Source organism: Dermacentor variabilis, chromosome 3 (genome assembly GCF_050947875.1).
Source record: "Dermacentor variabilis isolate Ectoservices chromosome 3, ASM5094787v1, whole genome shotgun sequence".
Taxonomy (NCBI): Eukaryota; Metazoa; Arthropoda; class Arachnida; order Ixodida; family Ixodidae; genus Dermacentor; species Dermacentor variabilis.
In genome coordinates this window covers 168,788,717-168,799,830 of record NC_134570.1, presented here as the reverse complement: position 1 = coordinate 168,799,830, position 11,114 = coordinate 168,788,717, and the positions used below count along the sequence as shown (strand labels likewise).

General features: G+C 45.3%; 1 long non-coding RNA gene across 1 annotated transcript; it reads right to left on the bottom strand.

The window, feature by feature from the left end:
• Window positions 1-4,213: 4,213 nt before the first annotated feature.
• On the bottom strand, window positions 4,214-7,528 carry LOC142576511 (uncharacterized). The gene is made up of 3 exons (XR_012826859.1): window positions 7,154-7,528; window positions 5,146-5,355; window positions 4,214-4,311 (listed from the first exon to the last, which is right to left on the bottom strand). It is a non-coding gene; the product is annotated as an uncharacterized LOC142576511 (long non-coding RNA).
• Window positions 7,529-11,114: the final 3,586 nt, after the last annotated feature.

Below are 11,114 nucleotides of genomic sequence, written 5' to 3'. Positions count from 1 at the left end.
ATGGCAGCTACCAGGCGTCTCACATTCTTTGCGCGCGGAGGAGGGCCAATCACTGACATTGTCGCACGACGGTGGAAGAGATGGCACCGACGGAATAGCTTGGCATTATGCAGCACCCAGTGATATATTAAGTGACGTATGCTTAAAGCTCCCTGTCGGCTCCGCTGAGACCAGTAAATACCCACAGCAACTCAGCAGGAATGATAGTGGGATTGTAGTGTGTGTTAACACGTCATTCGTGCCCGCATCAAAGCAAAGAGCGCTGTCCTTCATCCACTTTTCCTCGTCGTTTGAGCAGCCAAAAGCACGGCGCGTCTCAGAAGATCCTCTAATACCGCGCGCGCCAGCCGCTCAAACGCCATAGGTAGCGGGCGAGCATGGCAGCACTATGCTTTGGGCATCCTTATACTTCCTATCACAATAGACTACTGGTGCTTCGGCTATCAGAACTTGTACGACATTGTTGTACGTAATGCTCAGTGCGATACATCGTGTACTTCGGATAACTTTCGAGCACTTCCCGTCCCGGTTGACCCTTTTAAGACACGTTTCAGCACGGCCTCGCAGAACTTGGCGAGTTTAATGACAGTACCATTATTCCGTGACACATACCGAGCGACGCGAGTTGGCATCGACGATATCTGTTGAAGAACGGCACATGCACAGTGCCAAATAGCTAGGTCCAAGTTGGCTTGAAACGTTAGTTTATTGAAGAGTGGCTCACAGGCACTGGCCCATACCCAGTGCTCCAAGTTTGCGCAAAAGTGTGTCATTGAAGAGCAACGCATACCCAGTAGCACATAACCTGAGATTCAATCTGGTGCCAAAAATGTTCTTGGAAGAGCACCACATACTGAAATTTAAATGCACACTGACCCAAGCTAGTGCTAAAGAGGTGCGTTGCAGAGCGTTTCATACCCAGTGACACAAGTTGGCGTCAGAAAGAACAATAGAATAGAACCACACGCCCAGAGTTACGAACGCAGTAATCGATATTGGTCTGACGGTTGGCTCTGAACCCAGCTGCTCCAGCACAGCACCTCGGTGGTCTATCCATTTGACCATGGGTAGACCACCGCACTTGATACAATAGTGTAGCGCCAATGAAATGCAAATACTTCGTTTGGGCTTACAGTAAATCATTCTGCGTCCTTAGGCTAGCGCAGTTGACACACGTGACTGTTTTTGCGCGTTTATTTGAAAGAAGTAACGGAATCCGTCTTATTTTACTTGCAGGTCTAACACTGAAGACTGGATGCACCTCTCTTTTGCCCGGATGAGCACCCAGCAGCTGATAAAAGATTTCGACTTGTTCTACGAAAGATTCTTCCACCTTAAGAGAGAGCGCTCACAAGAAAGAGAAGACAATTTCCTCACTCAGTCGATGTTGGTGTATACAAAGTGCAAAGGCAACCACTCTTCGAGTGACGCTGAAGCTCTCAACGCCTTTCGCAGAATCCTCGCTGCCATTCACATCAGTGATTGGCCGTATGCGAAATTTGCTGGCGACATCGTCGAAGTTGTGTCCGCTGCAGACAGACAGCTAATGTTGCGGCCGCTGTTTAGGGTCCACGTGCTGCGAGACATAAGGAAAAACGGAACGCCAGATATAGTGCTGAAGGCGCCCCTGACGCACCTGAATAGACACGTCATTAGTCCAGATGCAAACTATACAAAATATTACGTGCAAAGCCTTGCACGTGTTCTAAATACGTACCGAAATTCTTCAGACGCCAATAAGGCAGCCAGACATATTTATTGGCTCCAAATGGCCCTTAGAAAGCTGTCTTACGTTGACTCTTCCAACAGAGACTTGGATGTACGGAATATAACCTCGATTGGTGCGTTACGGAACTGTGATAGCTGGCACTGGCTCAGATACTTCAAACATCTCTTTAACACAAGCGACCGCATCGTACCATCCACTCACGTGTTTCTAGAGGATCCTGCATTTTTTAGAAAGTTCACTTCCATCTTCGATCTGGAAGATTCTGGCACCACGGTAGCCAATTACGTTGGCCTCAAGGTATTGCTCACGCTCTGGCCTTTCATGCCTACAGCTTTGCATTTCGTTTACAAGTTAACTCAAGATGAAAACATGGTACCACTTGATGCCAGAATTTCAGCTTGCAGTGCGACGGTTGAGAAAATGTATCGCTACGGCGTCGGCATCGCAGCGAAGCTGGCGGCTAGCGGCGAATTTGCCGACGTTTACCGTCGAGATCGCGACGAACAATTTGCCGCACTTTTTCGCGATACACGAATGGTAGTCAAGGAGCTTTTGGAGACCAGGCGATCGTGGTTTGGCCTAGCCGACGTTCAGAGGGCAGTGAACACACTGAACAGCATGACATTTACGTTCGGCACGCAGCACAACTTTCAGCAGTACGAAGACTACCGAAATACTCCGCATTTGTCCCTGAGATCGAACGCAAGTGGTTTGGACGCAGTTCTTTTCGTATTTTCACACGCGTCATCTCTCTACTGGAATGCACATGCCACCAGCGCAGATAGCACAAGAGCGTACGACAACACTTATGTAACATCTGTTTTTGACTGGGACAGCGAGTACCAGCCGACTAACAACCACGTGTTCATCCCTAATGGGGTAGTTGGTTTTTTGAGGGACATTTCAAACAAAATTCCGTTACCACTCCACCCTATCATCTCACAGCATGTCGTCAAGGCCATGCTTCAAGCGCTTCTGAAGGGCAACTCGCTGTTCGACGATCATGGGAGCGTTAGCAAGTGGTGGAGCGCGCAGACGGAACGAGAGTACGACAGCACGATTAAGTGTCTCCGGCGACAACTCGACGCTACCGAACATGGTGCCGACTCTCCGCGCACTATTATGCGCAGCGAGGCAGAGTTCCTGGACAGTGCGGTGCTCTGGCCGTTGTACGAGCTCTATAATCACGCACTTGAGCACCAAAACGAGAGCGGGCTCTCCCTCAATTTGAGCGGAAAGGTCGTGAATCCTAAAGAACTTTTTTTCTACAACTACGCTTCAGCGCATTGCGAAGATGGCGACCTGCAACGTCACGAATGGCGGCTTGAGCCGGCGTTGAGTCCGTCTAAGATTCGATTGAATGTGGCATTGAATAACTTCCCGCCCTTCCTTGAGACATTTTCGTGTGGTGCAGCTAGGACACCAACAGTCCGCTGTGAGGTATGGAAGGAGCGAGTGTCTGCAACGAGCGCCTTCCAGTAATTCGAGCGCACTTTTAGCTAGAACGCGCCTACAGCGTTCGTGCATACTAACGCAATGCGTGGCTGGACCCCCCAAGATTACAATCAGTAACTGAGCAAATAAAAAGTATAACGTGAACTACGAACACCTAATCTAGGATCAGGAGAGATCTAAGGACGATCGGGGCTAAATAGATGTTCTGCGAAAATAATAATCAATTACAATACAGAGACGCGTTGCACGTGTGTTGATTTTCATCAATTAAATAGTGTTTGTGCCCTCTAATTTTCTTGAAATGTCATGCGTCACTTTTCAGACGCAGTAAACGAATATTCATATGAGAATATGACACGCCATAGCCAGCGCACGCTCATTGATTTATGGATGCCCTCACATTTGTGCTTGTAACCCTTACAAAAATTTTTAGTAACATTTTATAAACAGTCTTTAGACAAATGTTACTAGAACCTATCGACATTCTATAAACCGTCTTTAGACACCGTAACAACTTCCTAGTAACCTCCTACCGACTATTGGCCACCGATATTGAATTGAAAGTATGGATATAAAATGTCGATAGAATTCTTACCGACTGCTTATTATCTTATGTCGTTAGAAAGTGTCAACTGTGAAGCGACTATTTATTGACCACCTTTATACATCCTAACAACTTGCTAGTAACATCCTGTCGACTATTCGCCAGATAGTTGACAGGATGTTACTAGGAAGTCGTGAGGATGTATAAAGGTGGTTAATAAATAGTCGCTTCACAGTTTTTAGGAAGTACATAAAAAAATTATTCAGAGGTAATTACTTTTGCAATTATATATTGCAAAAATAAGCTTTCATTATCTCTGAATAAAATTTTTTTTTGCTTCCTAAAAACTATGCAGCGACTATTTATTAACCACCTTTATATATCCTAACGACTTGCTAGTAACATCTTGTCAACTATCTGTCTGCGGCGAATAGTGATTGCCAAGTGGCTAGGTGTGGCATGCAACAGAAGAAGACAGGTTTCCATTTGTGCTTGAACACATCCATTTAATATCCCCAGGCTAGTAAGGAGGACGAGTTCTCCAGCTGCCCTGGAAGTAGGCTGAAATGTTGCGTTGTGTAGTCTAGAAAAGAGAAGAAAAAAGGCAATATATTAGTTTTGCTCCAGTGACATTGCAACACACCATGCATCTGTTGCTTAAAAAGGAAGTGCACAGGAGACAAGCTTTCAACCCTGTGAGCTCTAAACATCTCCACCTGTTTTGTGCAAAGTCCTAAAAATGCATGAAATGACTGAATTAGTGCATTAAAGCTGGGAGCGTGATGGATGTGCATAACACCAACAGATGCACGACACATAAACTCTATCATACCAATTGTCATCTACAAACAAAAGCTGTAAATCAACTTCAGTTTAATGAACTTCGATATTGGTATTGTGACCAGTACATGGAAGTTTCATGCGTGAATTATCTTAGGAAAGGCAAGGTGCCAGTCATAACTGTGCTGCAGCTTTGCTTGGGCACAGGTACATAGAAGAGTTGACTTTTGTGTTGCACTTAAGAACCACGAAATGATACAAGCAACATGTAAGCAGTTGAACAGGCATTACGGACGTTCTACAGCAAGATTAGAAAATGCCTTTGCTGTGCAGGCAGACATTGTCAAAGTGAGCTTGTTACTAAACATGTTAGCTTTCCACAAGACAGGATAATATATTATCAGTGCATTCATATGACCAGGGCCTCTATCACAAAAATACATATGCCAACAGTAATGACAATTTTCTAGTTATGGTGGCAAAGCTTGCACTATAATATGCTATTATAATCAGGTTAATAGCTATTTTAGCAGGAAAGAAAGGAGTATACCCTAAGATAGCACTGAAATTGCCATGAAAGGAGTTTTGTTGAAAACTGCACAAAGAATATTAAGATGCTTCTTTGTGACACACATACCTACTATGGTGTTGACCTTCTTGGAATCCAACGGATCCTTCTGTGGAAGGCATTTGACAGCCGCCCAAAGAAGGACCTCCCTTCAACGTCTTCTATTGAGAAAGGAGCTTTAAGGAGGCCCTCCACGAAGTGAAAGCCTGAGTTGTTAGCATCCAGGCACAGCCTCTTCAGCATGCCCTTTTCAACGTATACACCGTCACCGATGTCTACCTGTGAAAGAATACAACAACCACAGATTCATTTTATACACGTTTGATGAAGGAATGGTTAGGAAGTAGGGTAAGGTTTGCAAAAACGGAAGTCGCTGCTTCTCGTTGATTCGGTTTAAAGAACAAAGCAGCCTTACGTATACCATACATGCATTGTACTGAGCTGTGTACTTTTACGTAAGACTAGAAAGTATTGGGAACTTCAATGCGAAAGAAAGACATGCATCTGCCTAGAACTAAGCAAATGTGTGCCACCCCTTGACACAGAGTGAGATCTGGTGCTGTTTTAGTGATTAGCAGACATTGAAAGCTTCAAGCCTCATCGAGTATTGGGCCAATCTGTGCTCGATTAGTGACGCACAAGTGCTCGAGAACTATCAAACAAGATGCAATTGTCTTCAAATACAATTCTGACTTCCCCTTGCAGACATGCAGTTTTCAATTTACTGACTGCACTTGGGTGTAAAGATTTTGTCTGACAGAGTGAATAAACCACATACACAAGCAGCATTTTCGTAATTAGCATAGTCTTTAATAGGTACTGATACCTTCAATTTAGAAAGCCCTGTATATTGGGCCTCATCAAACTAATTTCACAAAAGGTTTGTCAAGGTAGAAGCATAGAACTTTAGTCATTAGAAGACAGGTGAAAGGAGTTAATTATTGCAATTATTACTGAAAATTAAATTTTAGACAGCTCATCCCAATGAGAAATTGATGCAAGCAGTTTGTACATGCCACATAAGCATTTAGATATCAAAAATAGGGATTAGAGAAAACCTTCCCTTAGAGGTTCATTAGTACAAGCAGCCATGCCCTGGAGGAGACATAACTTCTTTTTCTGTTGGCAGAAAAACGCTCGAGTATTTTATTGACACATATATGTGCCCATGCATATATGTCATCTCTGTTGTAAACCTTTTTTTCATGTACATGCAAGGTGTGTTTATAACATCTCATTGCGCACAAAATTTGCGTAATGATTTAAAGACCGCGATTTTGTAGCGATGGTATTCCTTGTCGCTATTCGTTAGTGGGCTGACCGACGCCCCGGCCCGTGCTATGTACTGCTGCTGCCGGCCGTTAGCGGTGGGCGAGAAGAGTGATATAGAATCGAGGGGTAAGTATCGCTACAAAATCGCAGTCTTTAAATTATTACGCACTGCCGCAACCTACGATTGCAAGAGCTGACATCTCGTTATCAAGATTTGGTTGGTCTGTCTTTCTTAAAGGCCGGCGTCTGATTGAAATGTCTAGATTAAAAATGCACCTCGTTATTGTAATATCGGCCTATATCCGCTCTGTAACATAGAAGACAAATACGCGAAGGCACTCAAGAACATAAACAATACACACAGGTTCTCGCGACGCGGACCTCGAAACCGAACTATATACATACAAAAATCTTCATACAAGCTTCTATCTGCTTAAGCGTCAAACATAGCAATCGTGTGTCAACGCGCGAAGCCCATGATACATCGATGCATACATTACACATGTACTGTACTTGCGGGAATGCCTATATAGCGAATAACTTCTTGCCAGGAAACTACCGAACGAACACCAACTTTCAATGTGTTTTCATAATTGTGTGCCCATTCAGGCATAGCAATCAAGGCGGGTAGCAGACTGCAAGTACGCTGTAACATCAGAGGAAGCTTTCGTGAAATTGCTTGCTAAATGTGCACAGCAACATGGCTAACATACGATAGGAAAGCGCTTTGCTCTAGCTAGTTACACAACGCTCATTACGTAAATCATAAGCTTCAAGAATGCGCGCAAGCGCCAAACTTGCTTACCTTTCAAGACTTGGCAAACGCTCCTTCGTCTAACAGGTACAGAGGCACCGACGTTTCTCTGGCGCAAGCACTGTAGAACTTCCGATGAACTCTAGCTCCACAAAAGCACAACCTTCAACAGTCTTGCAAACACTACAATTCGAAGCCCCAGTACCAGACTTTTCACGAGAGCGCGGGCAGGCAGCTCGGCAGAACAAAGGCAGCTCGGAGGGGCGCTGTACTAGGGCACTCACTGACGACACTGGTGGAACGCTCGATACACACGGCGAACTAATGGCGTTACACGAGTCCGGAGGGTTTGGGATGGTTACTGCGCACGACAAGGAGCACGTTTTGTCTAGGCACTTCTAAAATATAACTCAAATACCACCTCACAGCAAGGAGCATTCACTACAACCAACGTGGTGTGGCGACCAAACAGATACTGCAGTAGCGCCACTCTGCGGTTTTTTAGAAAAATGTATCTTTAATAAAAAAATTGCGTGTTTTTTCCTAATAACATTTGATAGAGTCCTTTAATAGATTTGTTTGGTCCAAAAGTGTGTGCTTTGTACTTTGTGATACGAAGTTTAAGGAAATGTATATATAATAAAAGCTAAGCGGATGTTGCCTTCAAGATTCGCAATTGCTTCAGGTGCATGCAGGTTGCAAAAGCACGGCCTTCGAGATCAGACTTTGTCACTCAAAGGAAGCCGTAGTGGGAGGCGAAGAGGTATTTAGGCCCCAATCGTTGTGTTTACAGTGCCTAGGTAGGCTTCCTTATTTATAAAGAACATACGGGGACTTCAGCCGAACCTTGAGCGAGCTATACAGACACACGCGGTACGATTCGGTGTCCGATCCGACGTGCGGCGCTGCATGCTACGGCATGAGCGGCGCGTAAGCTTCGCCCACATCCAGCTCCCCAGCTTGAGTTCGTATCCACGTCGAGAAACGCAATAGAAACAACTCTGCACAACACTGCTTCGCTTTACGCGAACGCTGTCGATAAAATTATGCCCCTGTGAGCGACAGAACACTTCACGACGGCGCGTTGTCCACTGACGGCTCCGCTAAAGCCAGCGATAGGGCCGGTAGGCATAGCTAGGCGGACGTTGCAGCCGACGGCGCTTGCGATCCGGCCCGCGCTCGTCGAAGAGTGCTTATTTTTGCCAAAACAATTAACACTGTACACTTAGGTCGGCCCTAATTAAATACAATTAGAAAACAATTAACACTGTACACTTAGGTCGGCCCTAATTAAATACAATTAGTTTACTCGACGCAGTCGTTGCGAAGGGCAAACGTGCAAGCGAAGCGAGCGGCCTCGCTCAGACGGTCGGTGTGTGATGTCTGCTCGCGAAATGCCCTCGCGTCGCGGCTCCCGATCTCACCAGTAGCTTAGTGCTAGTGTACAAGGCGCTGGTTTGCATAACAGGCACACGTTCGAGATAATTTTACTGAACTGGTAACTATTTCATGTCAGAAACAAACTGCAGCAGGCAAGAAAAAAGAATAACTGCGAGAAACCGGCCAGCCAGCACCGCCTCCGTGAAGGGAACGTCAGAGACGACGGTGCAGTTGTCGGACACGTCGGACGATGAAAATCTGCCCGGTTTTCGCACGCCGGACATCCGATCCGGCGCTTCGGCACGGCAAAGCACCTCGATTCGGGCTGCAGTTTCGGCGCGTCGGACGCCGGATCGGACACCGAATCGGACCGTGTGTCTCCCGCTTTGGTTGGCGAACACGAGACGATCAGCGCGCCGTCCGTGCAGCTCCGTCTAGTGATATGGTGCATGGCCTACGGGCTTCTTTGACACCTACTGAGCACAAATTCATGATCACCGCTCATATACACGCTTCCCATGGCACTACCTGTCGTGTTTTCGAGAATACGTGCCCTCATCTTGAATTGGTGAGACCATATTTCCTCTTAGCGTCCGGTATTAGAAGCAATCTTTTTCTATGAACTTTCTACTATCATCTGTTACTAGGAAGTTGATTAAAAATTAGGAAAACAGTTACTGCGCAAAAAAACATTTTTTTCTAAAGCAGCCAGTCTTTGCATATTCATTTATAGTTCAGATGCTGTTATATGTTCATTTTTCACTAAATCATTTTTAACAACTTTCTAGTAACCACTGTTACTAGAAAGTTGATTGAAAATTGTGGAAATTTACACCTGCCCATGAAACAAGACTGTCTTGCACCAGCCATGTTCACTGAATAATTATAACCTTATTGAATAATATTCATGCATGTTTTGTAACTTGGGTTATCTACTTTAGGAAAATAATTATTTTTATTGACTTCCTATTGAATCGTGTTTCTAAAAAGTTAAAATAGTGTGTCTTAACTTTCTAGTAACTTTCTTTTTACATACTGAAGTTAGAAAAGAAGTAACCAACTTTCTTTTGACAAACGTTACTAAAAAGTAAAAGTCAATAGGATGTTACAAAAGTTGATAGGATGTTGATAAAAGTTCTAAAGAAAGTAAGGAAGCATTTTTGTATGGGTAATCCGAAAACGTGCGTAGTGCACGCTTCTGTTCTGTAAAAATACAAGAAAACGATGTTCCGAACCTTCGTCGATAATTGCGAGGGCTTGTGTGCTGGCAACGCAAATTGCGCATAACATCCCTCGTACCGGTGTCATACTTTTACTGCGATAGCAACGATATCAACTCTCCAGTGGCATTTCTGCCATCAAACTCGCCGTCGCCGTGAGCTTCCGTATAAAGTCCAAGGGCGATGACGTCATCGCCGGGCTCCGTGTGCTGTATGTTCGAGTGAAAACCTGTGAGGGTGAGCCGGCAATCGCTACTCAGTCTCGCGCTCCCAAGGATCCTAGTTGAGGATAGGGAAGGAGGGGGGAGGGGGGAGGGACGTTTTACTACGGGCGGCCGCGAGCGCCTGCCCGGGCCGCCGTATCTTGAAAGCCGTCTGGAATGGGGACAGAGTCCGTCGCGCGCTGAGTTTGCGCGGCTTAGTTCCCGTTAATCGGAAGCGCAGCTTGATGGTCCAGTTCGCTTGCTGCTGCTGCCGCGCTTCCTCCGTCCAGCGTTTTGACAGCGAGTTCCCGCGGTCATCGAATGAGATGTGCGCATGTTTGCTTGTGCGCGCGCGATACCATGCTAGTTAATCTAGCTGGTATACCGATGTGTACAAGTCAATACGGCCGATAACAATACCATACTTACTTCGTATAACCAGCTGCCCACCAATTTGCTCTCGGAATCGATGCTTCGCCTTTAGGGTGAAACTGTCTTTTTAGTGATTACATGTATAGTATGCTTATCACCCCGTACCTAACGCTTCGTAATAACTTTGCACGTCAACACAACCCGTATTATTTCACAAAGAACGTTATAAAAAATAATGCGTGGTCATCGTCCCTGCTGTTCGGAACTTCGGTGTTTAAACTTTCAATTTTATTAGATAATATACAGAGCAGTTTGCTGTCGGTGAAGTTTTCTGTACGAGCGAGAGTTCAGTGTTTGTTTTACTACGGAAGCGGGCGAAATAAGGAAGGAGAGAAGGGATTGTTGAAAATATGGAAACATTCTTTTTTTATTTTCTAGTTCAGCCACGATTCAGAAACCGAGTGTGGTTTGAGAACCTGCAAATCCTGAATCAACCTATTAGTTTACAGGGAGGAAGCTCGAAGGTTTGAGCAGTGATTAAGGATGCATTTTTATCTTTCTCACCGCTGCGCGTAGAGCGCATTCCATAGATTCTTCGCCAAATTCTATTTTCCGCGTTACTGGCCTCGATAGTTTATTGGATGTGGCGTTGCGTTGATAAACTTCAGATACTGGGTTCGATCCTCACCGGGGCGGCAGCATTTCAATGGGGGCGAAATTTAAAAACGATCGTGGGCACTCAAATATGGGTGCGCGTTTGACAATCCCAGGCGGTTACAATCTATCACTGAGTTTCCTCCTATGCTGTGCCTCATAATCCAATCGCGGTCCTGGCTC